Source organism: Stigmatopora argus, chromosome 22, assembly GCF_051989625.1.
Source record: "Stigmatopora argus isolate UIUO_Sarg chromosome 22, RoL_Sarg_1.0, whole genome shotgun sequence".
NCBI classification, from domain to species: domain Eukaryota; kingdom Metazoa; phylum Chordata; class Actinopteri; order Syngnathiformes; family Syngnathidae; genus Stigmatopora; species Stigmatopora argus.
In genome coordinates, this window is record NC_135408.1 from 10,115,008 (window position 1) to 10,129,197 (window position 14,190).

At 44.1% G+C, this 14,190-nt stretch overlaps 2 protein-coding genes across 3 annotated transcripts in view; both read right to left on the reverse strand.

Annotated features, from left to right (window-relative positions):
* Nucleotides 1-13,885, reverse strand: part of fam222ba (family with sequence similarity 222 member Ba) — a 31,019-nt gene extending 17,134 nt beyond the window's left edge. For both annotated transcript variants that reach the window (XM_077593205.1, XM_077593203.1), the window contains exons 1-2: nt 13,736-13,885; nt 10,510-10,667 (exon numbers count right to left, since the gene is read on the reverse strand). The gene's annotated coding sequence lies outside the window, so the exon portion shown is untranslated. The remainder of the gene's footprint in view (nt 1-10,509; nt 10,668-13,735) is intronic.
* The window catches only part of znhit3 (zinc finger, HIT-type containing 3), an 81,720-nt gene that overhangs the window by 20,751 nt on the left and 46,779 nt on the right, over nt 1-14,190 (reverse strand). The window lies entirely within an intron of this gene.

A 14,190-nucleotide genomic window follows, 5' to 3' on the forward strand; every position in this document is an offset into this window, starting at 1 on the left:
GTGTTGAGCCCTGTATAAAGAAAGGCAAGCCAAGTCCATAATAATAAATGCCTTCTCCCCTGCAAAATGAATGCAGGCATATGAGTCATGGAGTTAGCTCAGCTGATAACAGTCCTTTACATATCCTGCTCTGACTTCCTTGCGACCATCTCCAGCGGCCATGCAATGACTCGAGACTGATGAGGCACGCTCAAAAGGTCTACGCCATCGAACAGAGCATTAATGCACCCGGCAGCAAATTTCTGCCATCGACCCCCGTTCCTTGCAATAAGGACAGCGCCATCAATCAGGGCCAGATAGCCGACACCAGACGTGGCTTGATAAAGTAGGAGACCTTGGAGCTAATGACGAATGGATGCACCATTTGCCTTTTAAGCAAGGAGAACATTTGACACAAAAAAAGAAATACTGTATTTTCTCACATATTAGCCCCCTCCACGTATAAGCCATTCCCTTAAACTTGGCGTAAAATTCAACGATTTTAAGGCAATTTTAAGGGAACGACCCCCCTGATTCACAATTTTCACCTCCATTATCATGGTTTTAATAGGGAGTCCAAATGTGTTATTTTGAAGGCAATATCTGAATAAAATATTATGCAAGATCCGATTAATTTTTTTCTTGAATTTCATTCATAGACATCAAAATAAATGTTGTTTAGGTTTTATCTTTTCTCTATTTTGAAAGAAATGAGCGTATCGGCCGCATGTTCTTGCGTTATGGCATTCCTTGCATGTCAAGTCTAATTTGTGCGCATATAAGGCGCAGTCATCATTTTTCCGAGCGACAAATACGGCGTATATGCGAGAAAATATGAGAAATAAATTGGCGCTTGGTGCTTTTTGTTTTCTAAATCCGACTGAGGCTCTCTGACATAACTCGGGGTTGTTTATGACCCTCCCCAAACCCTCTGTTCTCACACCAATGCTTGGGAGTGACCTCCAGGAGGCCCGCTAGTCTTGCTAATTGGGGTCTTTCAGTGGTCTAACCTCCAAAGAAGAGTAGATGAGGGAGAGAATCGGCTTGCGCTAAGCAGTAAAAGAGGCAAAAAGTGGCTTAAAAACGACATGGGGAAAAACAGGGTGTGAAACTCATGCAAAAGTGGTTGGGAATATTTTATCAGTCATTAAGAAATCATAAGAAAACACATGTTGGGTGAGAAGATTTGAGATTTCAGATATAGTCCGACAATCACAGCCAGTGTGGGAAAAAATAATTTAGAAGCTTGGTGTAAAAATGTTCGAGGTGAGAATAGGTGCGGGGCACAAGACTTTGCAAAGAGAGTGGCCGTGAGTAGAAAGGTCTGCATTTAATTTGCTAATCCATCACAGCGATGGTGCTGCGTAACAAAGGGCGAGAGAAGAGTCGTGGGGGATTTGGATGCAATGGAGCATGCCAAGGGTTGAGGTTGTGTGTGTGTGTGGGTGTGGGTGGGTGTGTGGGTATGTGTGTGTGCCTCTCCATGGAGCGGGCCGGGTCGGGTCGGGCCACAGCCTGTGGCCCTTGGCCTTAAAAGCCTAGCCGGCGTTTGGGAGAAAAGGCTCGGGTGAGCTCGGGGCCGGCAAGACTAATCTCTTCATGTCCAAAGAATTGTTTAACTAGGTTTGACTGATTAACCCAAAGCCCTCCGTTGCGGTTGCAATCTATTTCTTCAATCAAATCTCCGCAAGTCATCACCCCGCAAAGTGAAAAAGAGACCAGCGGGGAAACCAAAAGGGCTGACAAAAAAATAAAGTAGAAAATCCAATTGGAGGAAGTGGACACTTTTTTAACATCTATAAAAGGAAACATGAATACATTCCCAAAACTAATAAAATTTAAATATTATTTAAGTACAGAAAAACATTTTTGGTTATGCCCCTAATAAAACTTTAGTGGATTTTTGTTGTTGTTGTTCATTTCATCGCATTTAATGCATTGTTAACAAAAGCAAAATGAATGCAAATAGAAATACTTTGGTTTAAGCCCTAAATAAAACTATAAAGTTGTTGTTTTGTCTTTAATTCATTTTTTTTGGGCAATGATAGACATCTATTTTATCTGAACTGGGCGGACGATCGTGAACGCTCATCTTTCAATGGCATTGACAGCACTAGACATGCAATTTGCACTGAGAGGGGCAAATGAAGCAACAAAATGGAATGGACGTCTAGGCCGTCAATCGTCGACGGGTCGTCCTAATAGCAGTCAACGATTGCACCCCGCCAGGTCGGGTTCAAAGTACTCGGAGCAGAAAGTGTAGCGCCACATTATCTTTTGGCCGTTTCACACGAAAGCCAAATTTAAGGCACTCTCCCCCTGCGTGGAAACGAGGTTGCCGGGAAGATTAACCCAGCTTCCTTTTATAGCCTCTGAGAAAAGGTTAAATCACATCTTACATTGCCTGAAATGTCTGCGAGTAATTAGATCAAGAATATGACTGTCCTCTTCCTCTCGCAGACTGCAGCTGATCAAAGCCTAATGATGGTGTCAGTGCCTTTGGCAGTCCTGGCTGGATAAATCTCCCCATCGGGACGGCAATCTGTCAGAGCCGCCAGCGCCGCTAAACAGCGCGGGACGCCGGCGGAATGGCGCTTGACACAAAGTCGACTAAACCAACCGCGTCCGCGTACCAATAAGCTCTCCGTCAGCGGCGCCGCATTAAAATTCGCCGGCGTGATTAAAGCTCTATTTGTTTTGGCGCCGGCCCGGACGTTTCTATGTACACGGGCGGAGGGGGAGGACCGGATCGGAGGCCAGTAGCACCTGGACCGGCGATAGGGCGCGGGCGGGGGGGCCGCCGGCTATTAATTACAGAAAGCCGACACTGGAATCCCCACGACGAGGGTCGGGAAGCGAGCCGCTCGGCGAGGCCGACGCTCGGCCGTCACACGGCAACATGACCTGCCTCGGGACTCCTCGCACATGAATACTTACAAGAATGTCTTTCAAATGGGAGACCCCCACCCCGCACCCACCCCACTTCCATCCCATTCTACGGATGTGGCGCGACTTGAGGGGATATTTTCTGCCTGATGTAAAATGGTTGTGCAGTGGCGTGATAAAACTTGACATTTTCCTTTTCTAACTCAATGCTTCCTTTGTAAACAAGCTTGTGGTTTTGCGTGTTCGCGGGCTGCCCACGCACATAATGGTCAATTTTATTATCTGCTCGCCAACTGAAAGGGTGCAAACAAAGGGGGGAAATGGCAGGAGATATGCCAATCATTTATCGTTGAAAGATGGCAGACAAAAGAGGCCCATACAACCTGACGCCTTTTCTTTCTGCGACATGTTCCATGTCGGTTCCGTCTGGTACAAAAAAAAGGGGGGCCTTGAAGACACTGGTGAGGAATGTGACCCAAATACAAAAAAAAAACCTATACAGGTGGCACATGCTTAATTCTTTAAAAGGCTCTCATTGAAATCAGTGGCCGCCATTGACAACGCTAGATAATGCTAGAATGCCCATTAGTCCATTTGAGTGGATGGTACACGGTCGATTGGTCGCCGGTCTTTTGGTCGCCGGTCTTTTCGTCGCCCGGAAGGTTATTGGCCATCCATAGCAGGCAATGAGTGAGATACTACGCAATTTTAAAAAAAAAGCGTTATTGAAGGCGAACCTGGTTGTATTTGGGCATCAACTTGGTTGTTATACTTGAAAAATCTCTATTTTCGTACCCCGTCCCTGCTGGTTTCAAGCTAAATCTTCTTTCAAAATGGAAACTAAAGCTCAAGTATGAATTACGATTAGAGGCAGGATTCCCCCCCGCAGAGTGACAACAGCGCTGCTGGAAATTCCAGGAAATGCCACGTGCTGAAGACACAAACAACACAGGCTAGTTGATAGGACTACGCACAGACGCTTACGCCCTCACTAAGTGCTTTTCCGTACGCGTCGGTGGAAGTATTTCAGAAGGGGGCGCCGCTGATGACACGAGTCGCACTTGTACGCTGACGAGACAACGACGATTGGCCGGCCAGAACACTTAACAAACACTCACGATGAAAATGACAGGCTCGGCCGGGAATTTGGACCCCGATGGACTACGTTTGCAGCCCTCAAGAGGAAAAAAAAAGGTCTTGGATGGCTTCAAACGGCCCATCGCCAGAGATTGTCCCTGCGAAGGTCACAATCTTGGCCTATCTTTTCAGCCGCTTTTCACAACACAACCCCGGGCCTTTTCCGACAACAGGAAGAATGTCATCTGGTTACTTTTCAAGGCACGCAGATACCATTCACTGCGACCAACAATGGCTGCAAACAGGACTAGAGGGTGAGAGGTTATAAAGAGCCCCATTCTAAGTGCCGCCCGCCCGCAAGCATGCGGAAAAATAAAAACACACCCACACGCTCAGGGGTCACGGCAGGGGTCACGGCGAAGGGCCAACTGCCTCCTCACCTCGGCGCTTGCGTCAAAGAAGCTCCCTGACACGGAGACTCCTCCACCAGTCAAAGCCTTTTGAGACTGCCCATTCTTGTAAAATAACAAGAAACTATTTTTCTAGAACGCTGTGCAACATTGACATTTTATATGCTACTTTAGGTCATTTCATATTCCAACAACAATATACATGTCAAGTGCGTCTTTTTCCTTCGAAATAAAATCTATCTCTTATTTTGATCCATGTGTACAAGACATAAATACAACACAGATAAGATTGTACTGATTTATGATGGAAAATATGACCAAGTTTTAAGCTCTGAATGTACCACACGACAAGAAATAAAGCGACCGTTTAGAACAGATGGCCCAGTCAAGCTCTATCAACCCGACAAAACTGTGACAACAACTTAGCCCGCGTGTCAAAGAACTGGGAAAAATCCCCCCAAAAATGCGAATTGGAAGCCATAATTTTTTTCCATTTTGTTATATTTCACATGGAAAAAAAAGCACTGCACATTGTGCAAATTAAATACCAAGCATCATCTAAATGGAACTACTTTGGGTTAAAATGATGTACTAGATTTACTTTGTTTAGAAATTGACACGAATCCCACTCGTAATTGTTTGGTTTGCGTTGCTCGTCCCAAAAAAAACCCAAGCCTACCAACGATGGAGACATTCATTCTCCAACAAAGCATTTGAAATATTAAAAATAAAGCCCAATTAGCCGCCAGCCTTTTCCATCGCCTCCCCTTCGTCTAATCCCCCGGAAGCTTTATCTGACGTTTGTGCCAAGTATGACACGTTGCGTATCTCCAGCGGCGGCAGGCGAGCTTTACTGCTGCTTTGTCAGGACATTCTTTGCGACCCCGCAAACCGGGTCGTCCTCAGAGCCTTCTAACGCCGCCCATCCCAATATGTACAATTGGCAAGAAGACTGGGAAACCGCAACAACAGATACCAGCGTTGGCCAGGATGTCATACGGGACTGGGTCTTATTAGACCGAGTTTAGAGGGGGCGCAGGAGCCGAATGATCAGATTGAGACGGCCTTATCTCGGGCCGCGAACAGATAGCCGAATGTGGCCTGCTCCTCGGCTGCCGATGGAGGCAGATAAACCTCTCCGTCGTCTCCGCGGAGGCCGATCCCAACGAGATGCCTCCCGCCGCCACGGCTGTTGTTTCCGCCGGCAATGTCACAGCGAGCCGTGCATTCTTCCGCCATCCAGCCTCCAGATGAAGACTAAACAATTGCTAAAAAGCCCTCATTGGGAGTGGGTGTTTGCGTGCTTGTTTGCTTCTCTGGCTTATAGGCCTCGGGGTTTGTTGATGGCGCAATCTACTCGGAAAGACGAGAGCTTTTTACCCCCTCCGACTAATTGGAACGGGCCAGCCGGGGATGCAAATCCTGCGAAAATTAAATCAAAAGCAGCGCTGACACGTATTGCAGGGGAAGGCACAAAGTGTGCCTGCAGTCATTTGGAGAAAGCCAAATCAAACGGCATATGACCTGCCTGCAGCCCTTGGGGTCATTTCCTTACTCTCAAGCTAAGGCACAACTGGGCCACGGTAGCCATAACAACCAATTTGCAAGTAGGGCTGCCACAAAGCATTATTTTCATAGCCATCTAAAGCCCATGAGTCGATTAATAGCTTCACCAAAATCTGCTTCTTTACTGTTTATATTACAGAAATCTGTCAATAGTTGCTGTATGTGTTTAAAATTGTCATATAGCGAACATTGAACGAAATAATCGCTTTAAAAATGAATATAAAAGCATATTTACAAGGAATTCGCATACTGCCAGTAACGGCGTTGGACGTCCAATCCTGGTACATGGTCGATTGGTCGCCGGTCTTTTGGTCGCCCAGAAGGTTATTGATAATTACCATTTAAATTGTTGCTCAAATTCCCTAAATACAAACTGTGAATTACTATTTAGTCATACTTAATGCCCTATTAATTATTAGGCTAAAGAAAAGCTCTAAATTTCCCGGACTTTTATTGTTTTTTGTTGGAGAACTTGTTAAGACCCTGACTGACGTCCCTTCCTAAGGGGACAACTCATGTACATACAAACTTTTATAAACTCACGTCGGCTCAGTGAAACTGCTCATGGCCATTGTTGGCTTTAATTGATGCGTAGACCGTGTTGTTTTACCTTGTTTTGTTGCCGGTCTTTTGGTTGCCCGTTGTTGCGGTCGGGGCGACCAAAAGACCTTGACCAAAAGACCGGCGACCAATCGACGACACACACCAATCCTTGCCGTCTATTAAAGTCTATGGCAGCCATTGCCAAGTTAGTATTTGGAAAAATTTTCAATCAAAAAATGTCCCCACTACTAAAAACAGTTCTCCACTAATCGGACAATGGATTTGTTGATTATGCGAGGTGGCGCCATTTGCAAGGATTGTGCACTCCCACAATTCTGACTTCCTGAAATGTTCATAATGTCTTCAAACAAGGCCCGAGACCACAGAACAAAGCAGTGAGGACACGCCTGGAAAAAAAGGGAATATAGGGACAACCTGTTTTCGAGAAGAAAAAAAAACCACCAAGGTACGGAGAATAAAAAAACTCCTATATATGCACATAAAATTCACAAGCAACACCTGCTGGAGATTTAACATCCACTAGCCCCTGCAGGGGAAAGAGGATTGTGGAGAGAGCCTGGTTGCATATTTCCAATTCAAATAGCATTTCCATCGTGCTCGTTCTGGAAAAAACACGGGCAGTTTTATTCAGCTCTAACGGGGGGAGGGAATGGGACTATCGACTAATCAATGGTATATAATGACCCCAGTGTGATTGCAAGTTCTTGACATTCTTTTGCATCTTGTGATGTTTTTCGCAGTGTTGCTCTGGGTATGTTGGAGTGGACACTTTTTAGTCCGATTAAAAATCTAAATTGGAATAGAAATGCTCATTTTGACACTTCTACAATGACTTCCGGAATATTTGGTCAAACTGCATACGTCGAAATAATAATTTCATGAAAACAGTTCATCCGATCATATTTTTAATCCAAATTCTGATCGAGATTAAGACAGTTTGCCCATGTAAACGTAGCCACTGACACCGATGTTATAAAGTGGGGCTTTAGATTATCCACTTAAAACTGCAGTTAGGCATTATGTTGTTCTGCTGACAAGAGCCGGACCTTCTGCAACATAAAGCTTAAATAAAGAATTGTTTTAAATTAGCATGACTGATAACTTAATCAAGTGAATTTAACATTTTGGGGTTATGTTACGTTTGCTTTTTCTTTCCTAATGACTAAAAATAGGGTCACTTGCACTATAAGGCTGTGAAAACAATGTTAACAAGTGCAAAACTTCTGTTTTTTTCTCCACCATCCAACCCCAACCCCCCCCTATTTGTGCTGTCAGCCCCCAAATATAAAGTAATAACTTCAAACAATCCATTGAATAATTGATTGCCAAAGTTCTCTTTAGGCAAAAAAAAAAACTCCCAATTAATGATCTTTTCAACCAGCCAGAATTAAAAATACTTGAAAACAATCCAAACGGGTTCATCGCCCAAGTTTAGTGACTGCCCTGGTTAAAAGGGGGGGCCACAATCATAAATCATTTTGTTTGTATCCAAAGCAAAGCAAATTTCATGAAGCTGATAAGAATGTCCATGACTGATGTCCGAAGCCTTGGCATTCCACGCCATTTATATTTATTTTCATTAACATCGGGCCATCTCTTCACACACATCAGAGACACTTGAAAAAGCAGATAAGGCTGTTCTACCTACGCTGTAAATCAATACATTCCAATTCATTTGTCAGCGGCTTGCAGGAAAACCTCAAGTCAAACTTGCTTTTCTGCCCCCAAGCAAAGACTCTGGGTTTGCGGTGACAGGTCAAAGAGTCAGCACATGACTGGTGAACGAGCCAGCGAGCGCTATTTCCCTTTGGTGGAGAGCCCTCATTTTCTAGCATGCTGACCAGCAGCCTGACATGAACAAATGAGCCAGGTGCTCCTGACATTCAGCCTTGTCAGCTCGCTTTTTAGTTGATTAGCAAATGCGCAAATCATGATCCGACTTCATTCCAAGTCGGAAAACACTCTCAATGCCGCGTGCTAACTCGGGCGGGGTGCAACAATCTATCCATATGGTGATATATCGTGATGCTTTGCATCCCAATAAGTCATTCTAATTTTGGATTGGCTCCTTTTTATAATGGGGTTGCTACTAAAAATTGCAATAAAACAACTCATTGGCTGCATTAACTGCGCTTGACATCCAATTCATTTTGCCTAGAACTCATTAAAAGGCCCGGGAAATGAATTTCAACTTTTAACAAAGTTATAGAATATTTGAACTGTATAATAATCAGTGACGAAATTTTATCTCCAAAACCAAATTGGAGCTTGCTGAAAACATACTTGACCTTTGACCTTTCACCGGTTTCCCTCATCCAGCTAAACACTGCTAAAAAAAACACTGAACCACAAATATGCGTGGGACTGCAATGTAAGGTTTTTAAGCATCACAACATCCCCAAGTAGCTACTCGAAAGGCTTTATTCTGGTAGAGGTGACATTATAGCACTTTACAGATGGGAGAGGCCTTACAGTCATTTGTTTCTAAGACCTAATTAATCTTCATTGCGCTGGGAAACATAGCACCCCGTTGCAAAAAGGCTTCCTTCTGCTCGATAATTGCACTGAGTCTGGGGGGCTGAGTTTCCCCGACGACACGCTCTGAAATTTAATTATCTGCTCTATGCTGAATGTAACCGGGGAAAAAAAGAGATATTGTAAAACTCTACTTTTGCACATCCTACTAGCTTACCATAACGTCACATAAGTAAGCATTGTTATTTTTTTTAAATAAGCTATAGTTTTCATTGTATTTTTTTTTAAACTGTATCTGCCATTGAGGGCAAGGGACCCCCGATCCAGCGACCATTCGCTTGGAGGTCTCTCGCCATCGATGGCAGCCAATAATTTCCATTATCCAGGCATAGTCCAGTGAGTAACAACTAGTCAGAACATTTATCATCATCTGTGGACAGGCGACAAACACTCCCTTTTTCAGCGTAGCTGGCGGCCATCTTGGGTAGGGCGACAAGCAGTTGGAAACTAGATCTGGGAAAGTACATTCATTTCTTAGTCCTCCCCATCATTTTAGTGCCAAATGGGTCTCGGCGCAACATCCCTTAGCACAATGACCAAACAGATCTCAAAGCATACAGTTCAAGCATCTTACCTTGTGGAAAGCATTCCTCTGTATTATCCAGCCATACTCCAGTGTTAGGAATAATGCCCATGACTCCGAGCAGCCCCCCCAAAAAACAACAGCAGCGACGGCATTAACATTCCACGGTGCAAAGATCAGACTCGGATGGGGGGCAGAAACATCGATAGGATCCCATTAGTTAAGTGCGCCCTTAGGATAGCCCAAATTTGATCAGGGACAGACCTCTTCTGTCCAGACGCAAACCATTAGTGGCCTTGGTGAAAAAATAAAATAGTGCTCATCACTGACTCTTTCTATGAAAGAGTCATCTCTTCACTCCTCTTCCTGTGAGGTTGACGTACGGCCCAGTGACGTCAACCTTTTGTTATCACCTTTTAACACTTGCTTTCGCAGGTGGATGAAAAAACCTCCTCGCTGCTCCCCGATATCACTGTGGCCAACATGTTCCCCGATACGCGCAAACAACTTAATTGTGGCTAAATAAAGCCTTGACACGAATAGCAAGAGCAACTCTAACCACAGGAGACGACGCAAAGGGGGCACGACCGTAGAAATGGGATCAGGCTGATTTTAGTAGGGAAATGGTCGTCAATTCACAAATGTTACAAGAACTAGCCGGGCATCTTTAGATCACTTTCAAATAAGGAGAAGCGATTTCATTCAATCTTTCGAGCACGATGGCACTGCGAGGTGAAATGATGATAAAGCTTAGTAGAATCAGCTTGCGAGTTAAAAAAAAAAAAAAAGAGAGTGACCAGCTCCGGGCTAGCTAACCTAGCAGGTCTCAAACGTATGTATAGTACACAGTCAGTCCCATTGTTGCACTCTCCTCATCGGCTTTTTGTCCAAATATATGCGCCCGATCGCAGCCGGCCTGTGAGCGAGATGGCGAAGCAGACAAAGTGTGACAAAGAGGCGTTGACTTACCCTCCGTCCACCTCTGCGAAAGGCATCTTTTAGTCGGTGGCCATGGTTGAAAAGGGACAGATTTCCTCCCGTCGCTGCGCGTTGCCGAATCACTGCTGCTGCTGCTGTCTGCGGCAGCAACTTCCGGCGCATGCGCGCTACATGCCTACGTCTGCACTCTAGTTAAAGGGACAGGACACACTTTTAACATGTGCATCCCACCAAAACAAAAAAAAGTCTTGTTTAATTATTCGGCTGTCATAGACGTCCAAAAAAACTGACGTCACTAAATGATTGCACCCATAAGCAGTGTCATTCAACCTTTCATAGAGAAAAAAATCAACTTTCAAAACATAACTTTGGTCATTAAAAAAGTACTTACCCATAAAATGATCTAAAACTAAAGATGGAGTACTCCAGGGCAAGTGAAAATAATCAAATTTAACCGCTAACTGGTTTAGTAATAATAAAAAAAACAAGAGGAAAAAAGTAAAATACCCAGCATCCACTTGCCTGTATTTTTCTCCGATTCGGAATACTACAATAATAATAAAATAAGAAAAATGTTCGTCAAAAACAATATTAAATGAGCCTTGCTTTGCAAGGTTCGACAACTAAATATGTTTGGGAAAGCGTGTCACGTGCTCAGCGATTTGGTTAAAGGTTACGCTTGTGTAAGCCAATGTGCACAAATCCTGTTAATCACAGAGGTCATTTTTTTTGTACGACGAGTGCAAGACATGACTGTCCAAAGTATTGACAATGCACAATCAGAAAGACAGAAAACAGAAAATAAAAATCGTACTCCTTCTGCCCTGAAAATAAGCATTTATAATCAGTTTTCCGGTCGATCATTGTCAATGGAAATGAGTTCCTTTTTTTAAAAAAACAATCAAACTTAGTATGCTATTAGGGGGCATGTCTGCTTTTATTTTGTAATAATTGTTTCCTTTTTTTCTTATAGGCCAGCTTAGCCATTGATAGTCTCAGCTTGTGTCCTATTTACTCATATATAAATAGTCTACGCCTACGCCTGTCCTTTGTTAAATCATCTTGTCAAGTCCCGGACCAGCCTTCCTCATCGTTATTATTTTCATCTTACTGAAGTCCTTCTCCGAGTATTTTTTTTCCTTTTGCTCCTCTTTCAATAGACGTGCGTTTCTCCACTTTGGTTTGCACTTTATCTTTTTCAAAAGATCCATATCGGCAACTTCTCCAAGATTCCATTCCGCAAAACAACCCCCACTTTGCAGGGCACGTGTATGGTAACGCTGGCGCTAAATACGTCGAGCGGGCCTCCTTTTCCACATCAGCGAGTGAAAGAAGAGGAAAATGCGGCATGAAAGCCCAATCACACGCGGCGCTTAAAGTTCAGCAGGTGGGGAGCAGCCAGCTCCATCAGGAAATAATACAAAGTTAATGATGCAGAATGCTACTCTATTCCTCCAGAGCAAAGCCCACGTCGATACGGGATGTCAAAAGAACGCTGTTCCCAATTATGCTTTTTATATTCACCGACGACATGAGCGATGATTTCAAAGCCAGGCGTTATTGATTCGCTCGGCAGACAAGTCCCATCGATTGGAAGTCTTTACTTGATCCCCTCGCTGTGAAAGAGATTGTACAATCAGAGCGTGAGTGCGACCTATATGGTTAGTTTAGAGCAGGGGTAGGGAACCTATGGCTCGGGAGCCATATGTGGCTCTTTTGATAGGTGCATATGGCTCTCTAAACTGTGAGGTAAAATATGGGAACTGCTGTTAAGAGAGCCGAGTCCTGAATACATCAATCGGAGTGTTACGTTTATCATTGTGGCGCCGACACTAATTTTAGTGCGGCTTTAAACATTTTTTTTCCATTACTTTCATACTCCCATTGATTATCATTGATTAGCTACAGCGCAACAATCTTGTCAAAAGATCTCAGATAACGTTTGGATGTTAAAAATGGGGATATTACTACAAATAGCACAGATTTTAGTGTATTTTTACATTTCATTTTTGAGTATGGCTCTCAAAGAACAACATTTGAAAATAGGAATTGTTTATGGCTCTCTCTATGTCAAAAAGGTTCCCGACCCCTGGTTTAGAGGTTAAATTGCTTTAAAAAAATCCGGGGGGGGGCTCGGGGGTCTGAGGCCCACCACGCGGATCCGCGGCGAGCCGTCGAAAGTCACGTACGTGTTCATTAATCTGTTAAGAATGTGCGAGAAGGAAGGAAAGCCAGCCAGCTGTGCAGCATCGCGCCTCTCAATGCAATCACGGCGTGATGGATGCTCTGACACATTGTTTTTTTTTTCCCCACCTCCGCTCCCCGTTGACATGCCTCCGTGGCTCATGTGCTTATTATTCCGTGAACTTTGTTATTCCTCACGAGCAGACGGCTCTTATTAGCCGGGAGGACGCCGCCAGTTACCGCACGGCTAATCCCGGCCCGCGTTAACGGCGGGGCGTAAAAGCCGACGACGTCCGTTTGCGTACACCTAATTACGTTGAATGGATGGACTGTTGGAATGAATCGCGGTTAGGCGATCTGCGGAAAGGCTTCTTTTTTAAAAGGATGCTCTTCTTGAAGACAAATGCAGTCACATACCTGTCAACCTCTGCCGATAACTGCCCTTATAAATGATTATGATTCCCCTTACAAACCCCCAAAAAACCTTACAAACACCGTACGGTGTTTGTAAGGTTTTTTGGGGGTTTGTAAGGGGAATCATAATCATTTATAAGGGCAGTTATCGGCAGAGGTTGACAGGTATGCAGTCATAGAAGATAGCCAGAGGCCTTGAATGAGGGAGAGAACGGCAAAGTTGACTGATCCTTAAATACCCTTGAATTCTTCTAAAAGCTCCATTTTGTCCCGCTCGGAGAGCTTTTAGTGTTTGATGATGACAGATTGGGAGCTACCTGATATGCTTCATCATCCTTCCCCACTGGAGGTGTTTGCCGCACGCTGAGCGAGTCCTCCAGGACTAACAAACAGCCGGCGTGTTTGGACTCCGAGGAGACATCTGCTCGGCCGCCGTTAAGCGCAGCTAATGAAAACAACTTTTTTTTTTTTTTCAAGCAATGACTCAGAACTTTTTGTCGTGATTCGTTAAGGTCATTGACAGGCGACCGAGGATGGCTGGAGGAAAATAAAAGGAACCTTTGAACGCTGATATCCGTTTTAAAATTCAGCAGATGTTTGTTTGTGCAACGTGATATCGTGAGACCGTAATGCTTATTTTGGGATCTGTGAAGCCTACCTGCTGTTGACAGGTGGCAACTGAAGTGAGCTTGCAGCGTTCCTTGGAGACTTGCTGGGGAAAATTGGACATTTCCTTTGTTGTTTTTCAAATGTTGTATTCGTTCAACTTCTAAAGCAAATTATGGTCGTCCCTAAAATGGAGTTACTGGTCTGCCAAAAAGCAAATTATTAATTTTTGGGAAGAACAAAAATGAATATGAACATTTGGACAGTGAAGGGTTTTTTTTATGTGGGAGAAAGTTACAGTACTTGGCAAAGGCCAAATATGAAAAAATTGAACATATGATCTCTTATTATGTTTCCTTTTACCATTTTGAGCGTCGGAATATGACGTGGACAACAGTGACACACCTCTGTAATCCGCTAATAACATAATAGTCATTTTAAAAACAGTTTTAGTCAGTTGTTTACATGTTGTAGTTCCAATACTATAGCCGTTAGAGGGCAGTGTCG